Here is a 17,969-nt window from a genome sequence, read left to right as displayed (position 1 = left end):
GCCGCTCTTTTTCCCTACTTAAGGATCCCTCCAGCCTCTTTTCCTTTGCAGATGGGGAGCAGGTGCAAGTGGATTTTGGACACCTGGCCTAAGCCCCGCTCACCTTCTTAGCCCTGCCTCTTCCTTCCTGCTCTTAACTCTTAGATCAAGGGCGTCTCTCGCCCGGGTGTCTGAAGCGAAGGGCTGATTAAGAAAAGGGCAATTCCTGTTTGGACCAGGAGGACCCAGGGCCCGACCCCCTGCTCAGACAGCAGGTAAGCATGCACTAACATGTGTTTACTCCCTCTGTCCCCACAGGCCGTCCCCACAGGCCATCCCCGCCCACCTGGTCCCCCTGTGATGTTCCCTTGTGCCCCCCCTTCTCGCACACAGGTGTTGCCTATTTTGCTTGATTCTTCTACCCTGTTCCCGATCCCCCTCACCCCCCACTCCAGCAAACGTCTGCAGGAGTCTGTCCTTATAAATTCTGGTTTCACCATCACCGGCTTGTGGCCAATGCTGGATTTGACTTTTATGGACTTCGTTGATTCACAGTGTGTCACCCTTTCTCAACTCTCATGCTGGACTTCCTTTGCATCTTGTACTCATGGTGGTCCTGAATCATGCTGTTCCAATCTTCATCTTGTATCCTGGCTTGCAACATTATGTGTTACTACTGACTTCTGCAATTGTATTACCTCTCCCCTCTTGCGTCTCCACTCTTGACTCTTTTTGACTGCTTACTCTCTGTTCTCTCCTCCTCACCCCTTCTCCCTTTTCCTATCTCCTCCTGTCCTCCCCTTACTTTCATCTATGCACTTACTCTATCAGAATTGTCCCTGGACCTAGTATGATAGCAACCTTGTCTGTCTCCTCCCCCTCCCCTTATTTGTTCCCCCCCAGCACTATCTGAAATGTCGCCAGGTCGAGTACGATAGTTAATTTTACATCCTTACTGTTCATGGCCTGTAAGAATGTCATTGTATTTTCCCTTGTTCCCTCCCTTGCCTTTAAGCCCTTTGAAACACATTGTGTATAGACGCTATATAAATAAACTATAATATCATATCATATAGAGTCCTATTTGTATCAAATGTGTCTTGTGTTCTGTAAATTACATGATGGAATACCTGTAATTGAAAGTTATGATAATAAGTATGAGATTGATGCAATCGATGCATGGTGCCAGCAGTCGACAGTAAGGGCGGAGCTGGTGTTCGGGGTCGTTTTTAGCGCAAACAATGCCACTTGTTTACTTTTGAAACATGGACTTTCTACGATAAAGGTCTTTGCAGTTGAATCTAATGTTATGTTATTATGGTCACTGCGCAGAATCTACCTAAAGCAATTGCACAAATGTATGTAATGTCATGTTTATGTTGGAATATCAGAGGCATGAGTAACACTACCAAATTTTGCAAACTGCTTGCCTACATTGAAAGACATAACGTTTACATTATTTTTCTACAAGAGACCCAGTCCTTGGATAAGGCCCATAGACTTTTCTCCCCTACATGGGGAAGTAATAGATTGTATACCACTTTCCCATTCCAAGCTAGATGTTTTATTATACTAGTACTCAAATCCTTTCAGTTTCATGGTGTTAAAACCTTTATTATTTGTCAGGGCTGATAAGTAAGTCTATGGAAAACTGAAAGGGATCAACCTGCCTTTGTTTAATATGGGCCTAACATCAACATTTTATGCTTAAATATATTCAATATATATGATTATTTGCACTGGGGACATGAACATATTATTAGACATTCAGATGGATCACACAGGTGGGGCACTTAGAACGTTAAATAGAGCAGCCAGCTCAATATTGGGGGGTATGCAGAAATGAGAGTGATGTACCCTGCTGAGCGTGATTTCATATTGTACCCGTCAATACACAATATGCATTCACATATATGGGTATATTTGGAATTTGTCCTCTTCATTATTGAATTATGTGAAATCTGTTGAGATTCTTCAGAGAACTTTGACGAGGCGTGCTTACAGGCCGTGTCCAGGAAGGAAGGGAGTCCACCCCAAGCATTACCTGGTGCTTGCGCGAGTGTGTATAGACCCCTCCCATCCCCACCTTACGTATGATGATAGCAAACACTGACGGGGGAAAACTGCAGCGGGAGGCATCTGAGGGAAGCCACCACGCAACAGCAGCTCGCACTTCTTCACAGCACGCAGCCATCAGCCTAACACCGGCCATGCGAGAAAGTAGTGTAGCAAAGTCTCTGGAAATGTACACACCACATTTCCCAGAAGGTTTATATACCTCCTCTTGGATAAATTACTGTTTCCAAGAGCAGTCAAGTGAAATTGACTTTACTTACATTTGTAACTTTCTAGACCCAGCACACACTATCTTACAATAGGGTGCTGGAGGGGTTACTTAGTATTACCTTTGTCTAGCTTCTCATGTAACATTTTTATGTTACCCTTTCCTCACTGAATGGCTGGTGGCAGTGGTTTACTTTTAACTACCGTGGTGTGAATTTACCGCGGGCTGCGTTCGCAGCTGCAGTAACGCACCCAAGGGTGCCATTTTTGTCAAAATGGCCCTGCTCTTCTTTTTTCACCATTTCTTTGTGGAAAGGTCCTTCTTTACTCTGCACGCCAAACCAGGTTTGGTCTCTTTGTTCGCTTTGCCTTTCGCGGGATTTACGAGTGAAGCACGCCTCTGGCTCCAGGGTGTTTGGTGGGGGCAGAAAGTGAGGGAGGTGCCCAAAATTCCCCGTGCTTAGTCTCATAGGAGACCTCAATGCACTCTGTGATGATTGGCCGGCTGACTGTCTGGCAAGAACAGCCACCCTGCTGGGTGACTGACAGCTGGGCTGGATTGAATGGGAGAAACCTATATAAAAGGCGAGGCTTTTGGCTTGGAAGACAGAGTCGACCACTGGACGAAGGAACCGAAGAAGAACTTGAAGAGGACGCCTGCTGCAACTCCTGGACCATTGGTTTGCCCGGTGAAGCCCTGCTGCTGTGCTGAAACTCCAAATTCGTATCGACAGATAAGCCCCTGCAAGGACGACTTCTCCCTTTTGAGTTTATTTATTTTTTGTATTTATGGAGCGTACTGCAGCCCAAAGGCATCAAGGCACTATGAGGGAATGTGAGCAGGCTTGATTCAGGGTTACAAGAATGCGGCCCAGCAGAAATTGCTTAGTACAGTATGCTTAGTTACAATGACGTAGAAGCATTCAGGCCAAAATAATGCAGCATGCAGATAGAACATGTGGAATGTCAAACAAATAGCCTAGTTTTGATGACTTTCCTGAAGGCTGCATGGGAGTCAATCAACCTTATCTGAGGGGGGAGGGAGTTCCAGAAAGTGGCAGCCATATTTCGGAAGCTAGTACCACCCGCACGCACTCTGCAGGAAATGGGTACAGTGATTCTGTTGGAATAAGCAGTTCTGCAGGGTCTGGATGGGGTGTGGAAGGCAATTCTTTGAGCTAGGTAGGGAGGGGCCAGTCCGTGAAGACATTTGTACGTCATGGCTAGTGTTTTGAAGACAATCCTTTCCTTGACTGGGAGCCAGTGGACCCTCCTCCTGACCTCAGAAATGTGGTCTCTTCTTGAGATGCCAGTTGCAGACCTCAGAGCGTTATTTTGGGCTAGCTGGTGGGACCAATCAACTCCAAAGTAAGCCACCTGGACATTCTCTCGGAGCTGGTGCATTTCCACAGAGTTGCTGCTGGAAACCGAAACATTAGAGAGAGAAACACCAGATTGTGTGCGTTGCTTTTAAGTTGGCCCAGAGCTCCAGGAAGATCCTCCGGACTCCCAGGAAGCAGGAATAACTGAGCCTGAGCCCCCTCAACAGAGTGTAGGACCCCAGATGCAAGGAAAGTCCATCTCGACAGCCAGAAACCATGGTGTTGCTATTTGTGGTAGATGCGAGGAGTTGAAACACCGAAGTGCCACTTGTTTGAAGTTTGCCGATTACGAGCAGTGACTGTCCCATTGCAGTGCAGGAGTCCCCAGAAATCCTCCCTCTTGTCCCCACGACTGAGGCCCAGGAACAGCGAGATCTGCAGAGCTGCACAAGAAAAGAAGTCAACTGCTGCACTTTTTCTTCAACCTTAAGGTACTGTAAAGTCTAAGAGAACTTCCCTCTTGTTGTGTAACTACACTGGTCCTCTGTTGGTGAGACTTGTTGTGGTTGCTCTGTAGAGTTGCTGACAGCTTCTTTACTTCACAAGCCTAAACAGCTTGTGGTCCTACTTTGAATTCTTCTATCTACAAAAACTTTTAAAACATTGTGCAAGACTTTTACCTACCTCTGAGAAGTGCTTCAGTTTCACCAAGACTTGTGCTCAATTGACTTTGGCTTAGCCTGGCTCCCTGAATGACTCTTCTTCCCTCTGTGAATTTGTTTGGTCTTCTTTCCAGGAAAGGGTTAACTAACTTTCCATTGGGGGTTGACAAAAGTACTTATCTGCTTTTGAGAAATATTTGTGAGATCTCTTGTTGTGTCATAATAACCTTTCTCTTTGACAAACTCTTAAAACCTGATTCCAAATGCAACAGTGATATATTAATGTCCTCAGCACCCTAACTATTGAAGTCACCTGAGGGTGTAGGTAGTCCCTGTGGGCCATCCCAAAAGGGTACTTACTGATTTAGAAATATCAAGAGTGTGTATGTTTGAAGTGTATTTGAGTGTTACTGTTATATTGCTCCTGTACTGACCTATCGCTAGAATACGTACGAACAACATTTTAGCTTCACCTATTATGTTGGATGGAGGTACGCATCAGGAGTGCCCACTCTTGCCCCTCTTTTTTGCCTTAGTGATTGATTTAATCAGACTGCAACAGTCACATTGGGGAATTTGCATTGCAGGTGTAGAGGACATTATTTTGCTTTATGCAGACAATGGGCCTCATTACGACCCAGGCGCTAATGGGTTAACGGCGCTGTAAAAGGCTGCGGCGCCGTTAACCTATTAGCGCCTAATTGCGAGGTCCCTTTGCGGGACCCGACCTTAACGGCTGGTGTAAACCAGCCGTTAAAGTAGTGACTCGCAAAGGGATCTTGGTGCTAATTATGGTGCCGCAATTTGCGGCACCGTACTTAGCGCCTTCCCCATTCCCATTGAGCCCTATGGGGCAAAAATGGGAATGGGGAAGGGCCATGGAGGAAGGGGGAATTACCGCCCCACCATCCTTGTAATGCGGTGGTAATTCCCCCTTTCTCCATGGCGGAGTCAGTAACTTACCGGCATGGACCATGGTGCTAATAGCACCATGGTCTTCCGCCAGGGTCGTAATGAGGCCCAATATCTTGCTGTTTTTACGGTATCCTCAAGACAATTTGAAGCCAATCATATAGTCCCGGTATGATGAATATTCAGGTTGAAATATTAATCAATTCAAGTCAGAACTTTTCCTGCTTACTGATGCAACAATACGTGCGTTAAATGTATGTGAGTTTGCAAGGTCTCTAGATTCAATCAAATACTTAGGGTTTTAGTATCTAGAATCATTATAGAGTTATTATATAATAACAACTTGCACATTTATTTTTCCAATCTGCTTTTTATATTGAACACATAAGACTTCCGATATTGATTGCTGGTAAGATTGCCCTGATTAAAATGGCTGTGTTGCCTACGTTACTTTATTTCCTCCAAAATCTCCCAATTTGGCTGGGACATGAATTCTTTGCGAATCTTAAGAATACTGTTTCTGATGGCATTCGGGCGCAGTACGCATGACCAATCCTTATGAGCATGGTGGCTTTAAAGCACTGCACTTTGAACTATACTATTTGGTTGCTGAAGCGCAGTTCTCATCATTTGAGTTCAGAAACTATCTATGCCCTCTGTGCATCATGAAATTCAGAGGCGTGCTGCTGGTCACCAAGATCTTCATTCTTTGCTAATAGTAAATCAATCCAATGACCCCTGCCCGTTTGACTGTAAGGTTATGTCAATGGCCTCAATGTCTCTTACTGTGAGGGTGACTTTCCTCCACAGAGTAGCGCCTGCATGATTGGGAAATTACACAGGTGCAAAAGGCTCAGATGAAAAGGCTTGAGTTATGCTGCTTGGTGTTCTCCTACACTGTGAAGAAAATACAGAGATAATATGGTTAGGATACTCACAGGAGATCTGCACCACAACCCCTTCCCGTACATGCTAGATCCTACCTCTAACGGGATGGGGTGAGCTGATGAAGCTGTGAAGGATACCACCTACCATTGGTTGGATAAAGTCCATAAACCAGATAACCACTTACTGAATGTTCGCAGGGAACCTGATCTTGGCGACACGAGGACGCAACACTAAGAGACACAAATCCAAAAGAGAGTAGATGACTGCTGGTCTTTTCTTTCTTTGAAGTCAACTCACTTTAAATGTAAAAGAGGGTAATGGCAGGAAACCAATTATACAAAACAGAAACCAGTTCACTGTCAGGCAAAAGCAAAACCAGGGACAGACTGGGTTGAAGCTGATACCAATACCAAATCCGATGAAAGCCAGAGGTCAGAAAAACATCAGGCGCAGGGACAGGATCGCTACACGATGAGAAGCAATGAACAATGATTGGCTATTGAGTTAGAGCAGAGATTGTGGGCAACAGGTTGCAGAGTTTCGTGTAGTGTAACGTGCTTACAAAATGTCTTCATGAGCACGGCAGCATACCCATGTGGTGAATTATGAGCGAACTGCATTTTTGGATCTTGCAGTGCGGCGGAAGTGCACTGACCTAGACACCACAGAAACTGCCACTCTGACTGCTGGATACCTTGGGCCACACCATGAGTGCAGACCCCGACATTATCCCTGTCAGGATTACCCTGGAGGTGTGGAAAAGATATATCAGAAAATAGGAGTGACACTACTATACAGGAGGGATATCCCATTATAGAATTTTCCGTCATCCTACCCATAACTGGCCGTGCGATTAAGTTATCCTGGTCTGAACTGACCTTTGACACCTTAGGTGATATGTACCTGAATGGCACTTTTCTGAAATTATTAGACATTAAACGGAGAAACGGACACACATTTCTTTTCTGAAATACTATCAGCTGCATACAGCATTTTGTGACACATGGCTGACATTTCCTGCAGAACCACCTGTGGTAGGCCAGAATCAGGAGGCATGATTTCTGTGACTTTCATTCAAACACTCAAAGAAAGGACTATTTGTTCCATAAACCTATAAGCTTTAGCCCTAGTTTGCAAAATAATGTCTAAGGGTGCTTGTCGGGGTGTCAGGAGGTCCACTCCATGCATAAATATAAGCTTAGATCCACAGGGTGGGTGGCTGCTGACTTATAACCCCGCGCTATGTCTCTTTATCACAGGCCCATCCCTATGGGTACAGTTCCATGCAAGCAGCTTGTGTTGGACTGGAGTGCTGTTCTGGGGCTCCAGTCAACCCTTTTACTTCTGAAACTGGATTTTCCGCTATCTTTTTCTTTTCAAGGAGACCTTTGTCTTTTCTGTTCTCTCAGTTTCTTCCCTACTTCTTCGTATTCCTCACTCTGGGGTTCTTTCCACATTTCCCCACTGTTGGGCATTCATTCTTCTCATTCTCCACCCTGAGGTTGTCTCTTTCTTTCTTCCCACTTTGTGCTTTCTCTGCTCTGGCCCTGCTTTGGAGCTTGCCTCTTTCGCTTTCCCCACAATGGGGCTTCTCCTTTCTCACCCTTCTGTGGGGGTTGTGTCTTCCTCCCCTCTCCCTGCTCTGGGTTTGGCTGCTTCTTCTTTCCCCACTCAATGGCTGCCTCGTTCCTGCCCCCCTATGGGCATTCTTCCTTCCTTGCCCTCTCTGGGGCTTTCCTCTCCCTCTCTCATTTCACCACCTGGCTCCGATACTCTGGATCCAGTGCGTACCTGCTTGCATGGACCGGTGCTCTTTGGGAGGGATCTGAAGACTGCTCTGCCCTCCTCGTGCTGCAAAACAACTTTCGTGACTTGTCAACTGGACTCCACCTCAACCAGCAGTGGTTCCTTCTTTCCACTCGCTCAGTGTGGGAGTGAGCAGGTGGCTTCTCGTCTGGGCTTTGCCTCGCCCCTCATGTGATACTCTGCTCTTGTTCGCCTGGTGGGCCCGGTTATGTACCAGCTCTTCATGCATGGTGCCTGGCTGCCCTTCCCTAGTGAGCACCGCAGGCAGGGAGGTCATGTCTGGCGTTCCTTCTCCCAAATCGGCACCTCCTCCTTTGGACTCTTTGGCGTAGTTCAATTCTGCGGGCTTCGCAGAAGCTTCCACCTGATTGGGCCCTTCGATGACGCTCCCATAGGGTACTCGTTTTCTCGCTCTCCTGCTGTCTTCCATGGATATCGGTCATAGCATGGGTCAGAAGCTGAGTTAGCCCCTACTAAAGGATTTATAGTAGTTTCATACACCCTAGCTTCTGGATACCCCATAAAAGTGGGTGGTTTCTTATACCGCTCTATGGGATTTCTTTATCATGTAAGGGGGAGTCACCTCCACAGGGATCCCATTTTCCCTGTACCCTACAGGGTGTTAAGCGTAATAGGATCACCTCCCTAGTCCCCAAGGGGGTGGCACCCCCTTGGGGAGAGGGAGGTGACCATCTCCTTTGACTCATCACACACCTCTCACTCCTACTGTTTCATAAATGAACCACTCCAGAGGCTGACACGAGTTGATAGTCTCTAAAATATATCAACCTATTCAATGTAGCTCTGAAATTCAAGTGTTGTGGTAGGCCAGACACAGGAGACGATGGCCAACTAGACATTTTTCATAGGATATCAATTTTATTAAAGTAAAGAAAGTAGCTACACGTAGCCCTACTTCTAAGGTGGAGGTTCCCTAATCTGGAAAATAATAAAAAGGTGCTCATCGGGACATCTTACATAAATCACCCTTGTCCTCGGTCCAAACCTGTGCTACCCTGCTAGCTGTCCCTACCACTAAAAAATGAAACAAAGTGTTCTTGCTCCCCTTTCTTGGCTTGTGCTGGTTGGTGCATGACCCCCTCCAAAAGTCTCTCTCGAATTCAGTTCTCGTGGGTTTTCAGGTCTTAGCCTGCTCATACAGTTCAAAAAAAGTTTAAATGTCTCTCCGTTTCTGTCCTTATTTTTAGGTCTATGCCTTATAGTCCACAACAAAACTTGATTTTCTACACAAAGTCGACTCCTGACACCCTCCCAGCAGAGACTTGTTCAAGATAAAATGTGTGTTTTGCAAATGCACAGTGTGAATCTGCAAATCCTTCAATTCAAGTTCACCCCCTCTGGTTCCTGGTTACCCTTTTCAGGTTATTGTATTCAGGTTCACCACATTAGAGTGTTTCTCTCGCTCACTGGTATCTGGTAACCCCTCATGAGTAATTGGTTTCAGAGTCACCCCCTGTGAATGTTTCTCATGCTTGCTGGTCTCTAATAACCCCTTGTGGGTTATTCATTGCGGGATCGCCCCCTCTGGGTGTTTCTCGTACTTCTGGTCTCTGGCAACCCCTTGGAGGTTATTGGTTCCAGGCTCACCGCCTCAGGGTGTTTGTTTGGTCTTCTGGTATCTGGTAACCCTTCGTGGGTTATTGGTTTCAGGGTCACCCCCTCAGGGTGTTTCTCGTGTTCTCTGGTATCTGGTACCCCTTATGGGTTATTCGGTTCAGGTTCACCCACTTGGTATGTTTCTCTTGCTCTCTTGTCTCTGGTAATCCCTCATGGGTTATTGATTTTGGGCTCACCCCCTTGGGCGGTTTCTTTTTTGGTTTGGTCTCTGGTAGCCCCTCGTCGCTTATTGATTTCTGGCTCACCCCCTCGGGTGATTCTTTAGCCCTCTGTTCTCTGGAAAACCTGCTGCTTCGGCAGTGGTTCAGTCTCTCTGTGTCCGAGACTTCTGAGTCTGGGGTTCTCGGCCCTCCTAGGCTCAGCAGTGTTCCGCACGCTCTCAGTCCTCTTCCCCCCACCACGTATGCAACATGGTCCTACCTCGAGGATGTGTTAGCTCTGTGCTGCAGCGTAGGCTTCTGCTGAGTGCAGCATTGCTCGGGCTGGCCCCTGCCCATGGCTGATTCGGTCTGCAATGGCTCAGTGTCTCCAGGTAAGGGTCTAAGCTCTTTTACCACTCTCACTGCCACGAGAGACACAATCCCATTGGCTCAGAGTTTCGATCAGCAGCCAAACGAAGCACATTTAAAGGCCCCTGTACACTTGTATTGTGATCAGATCCCATATATCCAATAAACACTGGGGGGCAATGGAAGTTTTTGCTGCAGGACATTTGGTCGAAGTAGAATGTGTTGTTTTTCGCAATGTATTTTGTTGCATATATATGTCGGGGGTGGGTTCAGGCAAACAATTAATGCAGGAGGTTAAGAGAGGGGTTGTGGCGGGTCTCCCCTAGCCTTTATATGTGGCAAAATCAACCTATTAAAAAAAAAGATGAATTCTCCTTTGACCAAATGTTTTCAAGTAGATCACTGTGAACCCACTGGGGTCACTGGAGTCACTGGTGTTATGGGAGATGTTTTAGACTTATATACTGGGAATTCCTTGTCCCCTAAGGTGAGATCACCCCCAGTGAGATCCTGCTTGCCTTGTACCCTAGGGAGTCTTTTCCATAGCAGGCTCACCTCCCTAGTCCCAAAGTGGGTGGCTCCCCCTTGGGTAGAAGGGACGAACTTCCTGAATTTGTCACAGTAGCTAATGTCCGAGCTAGGTAGTCAAGAGATATTGAAGTTGTATAACTGATGAACAATACCAGCCTTTGTGTAGACTGACAGGCAACATTTCCCTCAGTTCAAGATTTAGACCTATCACACTTAAGTTACTAAATAGATTACATTAAATGCTGAAAAGTAGCAAACCTTTCAACCAGATTGTGAGTGCAGCATAGTACCCTGGATAAGAAGATGTGGGTGTGAGACAGTATCTCGACCAAAAGATTTTTAGGATGATATTAGAGCTTACTTATTACCAAAAAGAAATGACAATACGTAAATAGGAATTTTGACTATAACAAGCTATACATAGTTATGTTGTATATTTAAGGCACTATTAGAGTCTGTCATGACAAAATCATTGAATGTTGATTATTGACCTCTTTTGAATGTAGTTTTCTTGACTTGTTTTCATTATGTAGTCAAGTATGTAAATAAAGAAGAAATACCATTTAATACTCGGTAAGTAACTACTCCATTCCCACTCAAAAGGGGGTATAGAAAGATGGGTGGCTGGGGAGGTTGGCAACAGTCATAGGGCCAGAGGAGAGTAGACCAGAGAGCACTCATTCTCCACAGTAGCCACAGTAACCACTCAAAAAAAGGGAAAACAATTCCCAGGTCTGTTCATTATGTCACGTAAAGTTTCCCTCGCCATTACCCCTCAGTTAAACACAGTTTTCATCCAAAGTCCGAATGTGTCCTCTCACTACTCATCCAGGACAACGGTGAACACCTTATGCAAATATGCACGTACAGCTCCTCAGGCACTTCTGAAACTGGGTTGGGGTGTAGATGTCCGTACTACCTCTTTTAATTAGAAAACCCAGTCGTGCTTGCCACAAATGCGGTCTTACCATCAGCATCCTTGCCAGAGTAGAAATCCCCTGTTGATCAACCTACATGTTATTCTTATCCCGCTTGGTTGATAAATCACCGTCAGGATCTTCCCAGGGTGTATGACCACCTGAAACACTCTTCGTGTAGGGACTTTCCACTTTCTCCGTGTGCAGGGCTGAACTCACAATCCTTTCCAGGGTCAGGTGAATCTGCACCGTTTCCATAGCAAGCAGGCTTCACTGTGTGATAGTGCTCCTGTCATTCCTAGGGCAGCATACATTGGCTCACCAAGATGTGCTACTGTGAGGGTAGCATAATTCTATCAGAGAGTAATTGTTCCCTTGCTTATGGTCTTCACAGTGAACCTCTCTCTTTTGTTCTGTGGTCAGTATGCCAGTGATTTAAATTCATCATGGTTCCCCGTTAAGAATGCTACACCCTTTGCACTTAGTCGATGTCTCTTCACAGTAGGCTCACCAGTTCTTGTGTCAGGTGGTGCACAGGTGGCACCTTGACTAGATTTGGAAACTGTCAAGGGACAGGCAGAGGGTTTACAACATGAGAGAACAAGAAGAAACAACTGAGCAGACAAATAAGAAGAATGGAACAAGAGAAAAAGGCACAGTGAGATGGTGAACAAGAAGGGAAGGGAACCATGTACTAGACCTAGGCGAACAATTTGGAATCACACTAGGGGTGTACACATGCTGAACTTGAAACTATCTTCAGAAAAAAGGGTAACTCAATGCCTCTGTGGAGGTTACTCTTAATGTATACCCACCCTGCCATCCCATAGAAGAGGGGCAGTAAAAATGACTTCTGTGTCTGGACTCTTAAGGCACAAACCAGGAGCGTACATACGAAAGAAAAGCCTCCATGAGTTCATCTAGAACATACAGTGGATGCCTTTTGTGGTAAAACCAATGAACATGCTGTCACATTAGAAACAATGTGAACTACAGGAAGACAAGCCAAAGGAAGCAGCAGGGATTGACGACTAAGATATAGGCACCAATATCTGTACAGAGGAATACACAGACACACAGGTGAGGACACTGTAGAATACTTACCAGACACCCTGCAGCAAGCTCACTGTTTTGACTTATAATGATATCTGTTCATTTTTCCATCATACAAAGGGTTATTCCAGGGGTCTTGAAGTCCTGTACAGATACTCCACTTTTAAAGAAATTATCACTTGGCCAAGGTTTGCAAAAAGCCCCAGGCTTACCCTGGCCAGCAAATATTCTGGAATAAGTGGTTTCATGAGCATATTGAAAAACATGAAATACTAGACTCCTTTCAATCAGGTTTCCATCCGGGCATTGTAGCTGTACAGCGAACATATTGAAACATGCTGATGATGGCGCATACGCCATGCTGATCCCTGGGCAGCCCTTGACCATGTGGATCATGATATCCACTTGTATAGGCTGTTTAAGCTGGTTTTTCTTTTTCTTGTCGGAACATACTCAATTGGTGAGATTTGGAAATTGCCTATCGGACCCAATTTCAATCTTCTGCAGGGTATCTAAGGACTCGTCTTTCTCCACTCTGCTTTTTAATATTTAAATCCAACTGCTGATGTCCATCTTCTCCACCTCTGATCTTCAGGACCATTCCTATGCAGATGACATGCAGCTATATCTGCGAGTCAATAACCTTATGGATTCTTTTAAAAATATTGTTGACTGCATGGAGTACGTTAAAAGATGGAGGGTTTTTAATAAATTGCAATTAAAGCCACCAAAAACAGAGATTATATTGTTTGCAGGTAAACATGCATTTATTAACCCATTGCAGTTGCCATCTCTTCCTTTCCTATTTGATCTCCTGTCCGCTTTTGCACATATTGTGAAAAATCTGGATTCTTATTGGCAGTCCAAATCTGGGCTGCGATAAACAGGTTGGGGTGATTCTTAAATCTGTGTTTTACTGGTTTTGAAATACTGGCCCGATTGTTACAATTTGCTCTTCCCTTTGTTACAGCTGCAGATCATACTGCTGAGGTTGGTGCTGTGTTTAACTCCAAATTGGGTTATTCCCAGGCTATTGTATATAAATGTAGCAGTTAGACTCATTCACAATGTGCCAAAATGTTCTCCAATCTCTCTGTTTTGAAGATCCCTCTGTTGGTTGCAAGTTAAACAGAGGACTGCATTTAAAGTTCTCTGCCTTATCTTCAAATATCTGTCTGGGTTGGCACCATGCTATCTAACAGGATTCAACTTTGTCGGCCGACTCTAAATCGTTGGACTGGACAGAAATACTTGTTGATGGTGCCTAAACCATGCTAAGTATCTCAAGGCGATCAATGTTTTTCTGTTCTGGGCCCTCGCCTTTGAAATTCCCTTCCCATTAGACTAAGAAGTATGGAGTCCCTGACTCATCAGGGAAACCCTTAAAAGTTGCCTTTTCAAATAAGTTGTCCCCACTTTTTCTATTGTTCATCTTTGAGTGTTGCAACCTGCACCCAGATATAGTTCACTCTGCTCGGCCATCCACGACAAATCAAAATCAAGTCACTGAGAGCCCAAGAGGGGAAACTAGGCAGGCAACAGAAAGAATAAACTTTCAAGGCAACAAGAATTGTGAACAGGAACGCATGAACTAGGAATTAGGAAAACAAGGCAACAAGAATTGTGAACAGGAAGGCATGAACTAGGAATTAGGAAAACTGTATGTAGCAAGGCACTAGAACGAGGTAACTGCATCAAGGGACTAGAGCAAGCTAAATGTAACAAGGGACTAGAACAAGGTAACTGACCATCTCTATCAAGGGGCTGAATATAGTTAACTGACGCAGCCTGTATAACTGGACTGGAAACTGTGACAAAATGAAGGAATTTGTCCCTTCTCCCCAACGAGGAGCCTCCCCCTTTGAGGCTAGGGAGTTGAGCCTGTTCCTTAAGACCCTGCCTATGGGTCTGGACAAGTGGGACCTCACTGGGAGGGTCTCCCCCTAAGGCAACAATGACTCCTGTTCCTGCCAGGAGCTCCCTAAGCCGTTCCTGATGATGGCATGCATGGGACTGTCTGAGAGGCAAAACAGCAACAATTCCAGAGATCGGGCTGAAGGCAAAGTTAGCGTATACCATGATCATCAGGGAAGAACATCTGTCTCTTTAAGAACAAACTTCCAATCAACTGTCACAAAGATGTTGAATATAGAGGACATGTTAAATCAAAGAGAGAATAAGAAAAGCATATGGGATCAGTGAAGGCCCCCTGACAGTGTAACACAGGCCAGAGGCAGAGCTGCGAGGAGCCGCAGTGCCCACGAAGCTCAGAACTGCTCTGAATGGGAAGAGCTGATGCTGGAAACGCAGTGTGTACAGTCAGTGCGGAACCGAGGAAACGGGATTACGAATCTCGGTGGTGGCGTGACAAGGGAAGCTCCCTGGTGGGCAGTCTGCCCGGTCGACTATGCCGACACCGCCCGCTGAAATATCAACCACCAGGCCAGTTACCAGAAGGGTCACCTGAACGCCAGATGAGAAAAGAGCGAAGGACAGATGCTGGTGAGAGCAAACCGACAGAGGAACCAAGAGAGAGAGAGGGGGAAGGTCCTGAGCGACTGCAGTCCCCTGAGACGTTCCTTGTGATACTAAAGGTAACAGGGAGAACAGGAAGACAGGGAGGCCGAGTAGGACTCGGTATGTAATCAGAGAAACTCATGCCAGTGAAATTGACCAAAGTCCAAAATGCAAAATTGACAAACTCGAACCGTAACACTAAGAAAGAGAGGATTATAAGTGAACCTGAGAAAGAGCTAAACCGTGGATAAGATTACCCTTGGAAAAGGGGAGAATATTCTGTCATTCAAGAGATACTGAGAGGAATATATTAGAGAGAGGATTCTACAACTGAGAGAAATATATTAGAGAGAGGATTCTACAAAGTGAAGGGAATTCGCCCCAATGGAAGGGATGAAACCCTAAATAGCAAGTTGAGGAATTTGAACTGTCATAAATGAGGAAAGATGAGTAGGAGAAACCTTGAGCAAGAGATTATTAAATTGGGTAACAACACCCTGGGAAGAGGGGAGAATCTGCTGGTTTTCAAAAAGTACTGAATGGAGCAGATTAGAGAAGGAATACTATGATAAGAAGACAAGAGAAGGCATTCAGATAATAGATACCCTGAATAAACCAAAGCTAATCAGAGAGAACATTAATCACCCAGAATAGATATCCCAACTAAGAAAATATATCACATATGAATATAGAGGGCCAAACAGCCTGGACCAGAACACCAAACAAAGTGCAGGAAAAGACATTTGGAGAGCAGTCCCTAAGGATAAGCCAAAACACAAAGGAGTTACAGGATTTGATACGAAAGGTAATCTAAAGATTGTATATTAAGAAGATACATTCTAAAAATACAAGCAGACCACTGCATCATCAGGAGAAGGGAGTCATTCTCCTGACCTTAGTTTGTTTTGAATAGTGTTAGGGTCAGTTAGGATTTTATTTTTGGACAGCAGACTGACAAGCACCTTAATTATTTATATAGGTACAGAACACACCATAGCGATAGGGAAAGATAGGCCTTATAGGAATTCATTAATAAAGAACTCTTGAAAATCTCATCCCAGTGTCCATGTCCTTCTTCTGACCCTACACAAAACACAGGAGCTTTAGAAAGCAGGTTTGTAGGACTCAGGACTGGGACGAAGGGGAAAAGGAACACACAGACGCAAGAGAAACAGATTCTGACTACACATGGTAAAACCTGAGACTATGTAGGCTTGAAAGAGTAGGAAAAGAGTAGAAAGGTGCGGCAAATTGAGTGCAAAAATAAGGTAGGTGGAGCAGAGGCTGAAGACTGCACAGTAATCAGAGGCTAAAGGCTGTAGGAAAACAGCACAAAGACCGGGCTTGAGACTGCAGGGACACAGAACACCGGAAAGGAACACAGAGACTGCCTGGAGGCAAAGGGCGAAGAACTAAGCCTCCAAGGCAAGGATGGAGAAAGTGGAGCAAGGCAGCATAGGAGCAGGCGGATATCACTGGGAAAGCACAGGTCACAATTACCAACAAAGCAGAGAGCAATTCAAAATTGGTTCCAGTTGTAAGAGGTTCAGAACTTAATGCACTATATAGGCACTGCTAGCCGGGATGAAACCCAGCGTGGAGCCCTATGATTAGACTGCACACAAGCAGTCAGAGGTATACGTTCCAATTTCTGTCATGGGTTTTCAGGTCAGATCCAGTGCTGACGAACTCTAGGAGCAAAAGCATAAAAACATACATGCCAACTCTCCCAATTTAGGCATGAGACTCCTGATATTTCAATTAGAAATATTGCTATTTTTTACTTTCTCCCGCCTAAAATTATTCTAACCCCAATGCAATCCTGTGCGAAAATTCATTTCCCCCACTTTCTGTGTTGAAATCTCCCTTACAGGTGCACCAGAATGCTGCCATGTATGTAATAATTGCCATGGCATTCTGAGTATTGTAGTTTTTTAAAAACACTTTCCTTCTTCCATTTATCATGAAAGCTGTGTGCATGCAATTCGTAGTCTGAGAGATTCTGAGAGAGTGTCTATATTAGGTTGCTAGGTTTTCCAGATATCTTGCAAATGCGTTATGGGAAGTCTAGTTTTCTGGAAACACAAGTGTATCTACACAGTGGTTGAATTGGGATTCAGGGGTTGTATCTGGTGATGGGTGCCAACACCCAGCACCTCTGCAGATAGCGCCACCCAGTGGCAGAGATGCAGAATCGTGACACTCATACAGCACCAACCTCTGGCTCAGGTATCAGGGAGGCCCCCATCTTGTGAGCACTCTGCATGCTGTTGCAGAGGAGAAGCTTTCCCCATGCTTATTCCGATCTTATGGGATCTGTGGCTGCTAAATAAGGCTCCCCCACTTACCAACAGTTCTCCACCACATTCTTTCTCTGCAATATGAATCCTTCCGTTTACCTAGCAGACCCTCTTAGGGGATCCAAGGCCAAATCACAGGGGCGGACTAGCATTTTCCAGTGCCAGTCTTTTTTGGGCTGACTACCTCTCCCCCATGTAAAAGGAATTGAGGTACATTTCCTGAAACCCTTTTTTCCGGTTGAGTGCCATGTCCATGCTCAGTTCGTAATGGCAGGCAAGAAGTCAAGCTCCAGTTCCTAGTGCATAATAATTTGATTTAGGGGTTGCATCAGGTTCCGCAAGCTCAGTTCAAGTACTAAGCCCATGGTCTTCACTCATAAGTCCTACTTTCAGGCACAGAACCATGCTCCGAAGCTCACTCTCAAGCAGGATCCACCCTCTGATTTCAGTACTCTGGGCCTGGGCCTCATCCTTCTAGTAGATCATGATGATATCCTCATTCCTAATTCCAAACCAGGCAGATCCACCAATTGCCCATCAGATGCTCTAGATGTGAAGCTTTTTTCCCATAATCTCCAAGTAGGACTGTGTTTGAATAAAATACACACATGTTTTTCTCTGGATTACTTGGAAAAGTGGAAAAGCACGGATT

General features: G+C 45.3%; 1 protein-coding gene across 1 annotated transcript in view; it reads left to right on the top strand.

The window, feature by feature from the left end:
- GGA2 (golgi associated, gamma adaptin ear containing, ARF binding protein 2) overlaps positions 1-17,969 on the top strand; it is a 336,280-nt gene that overhangs the window by 107,242 nt on the left and 211,069 nt on the right. The window lies entirely within an intron of this gene.

Source organism: Ambystoma mexicanum, chromosome 2q (genome assembly GCF_040938575.1).
Source record: "Ambystoma mexicanum isolate Mex_15411 chromosome 2q, UKY_AmexF1_1, whole genome shotgun sequence".
NCBI lineage: Eukaryota > Metazoa > Chordata > Amphibia > Caudata > Ambystomatidae > Ambystoma > Ambystoma mexicanum.
This window is presented reverse-complemented; position numbering and strand designations above follow the sequence as displayed.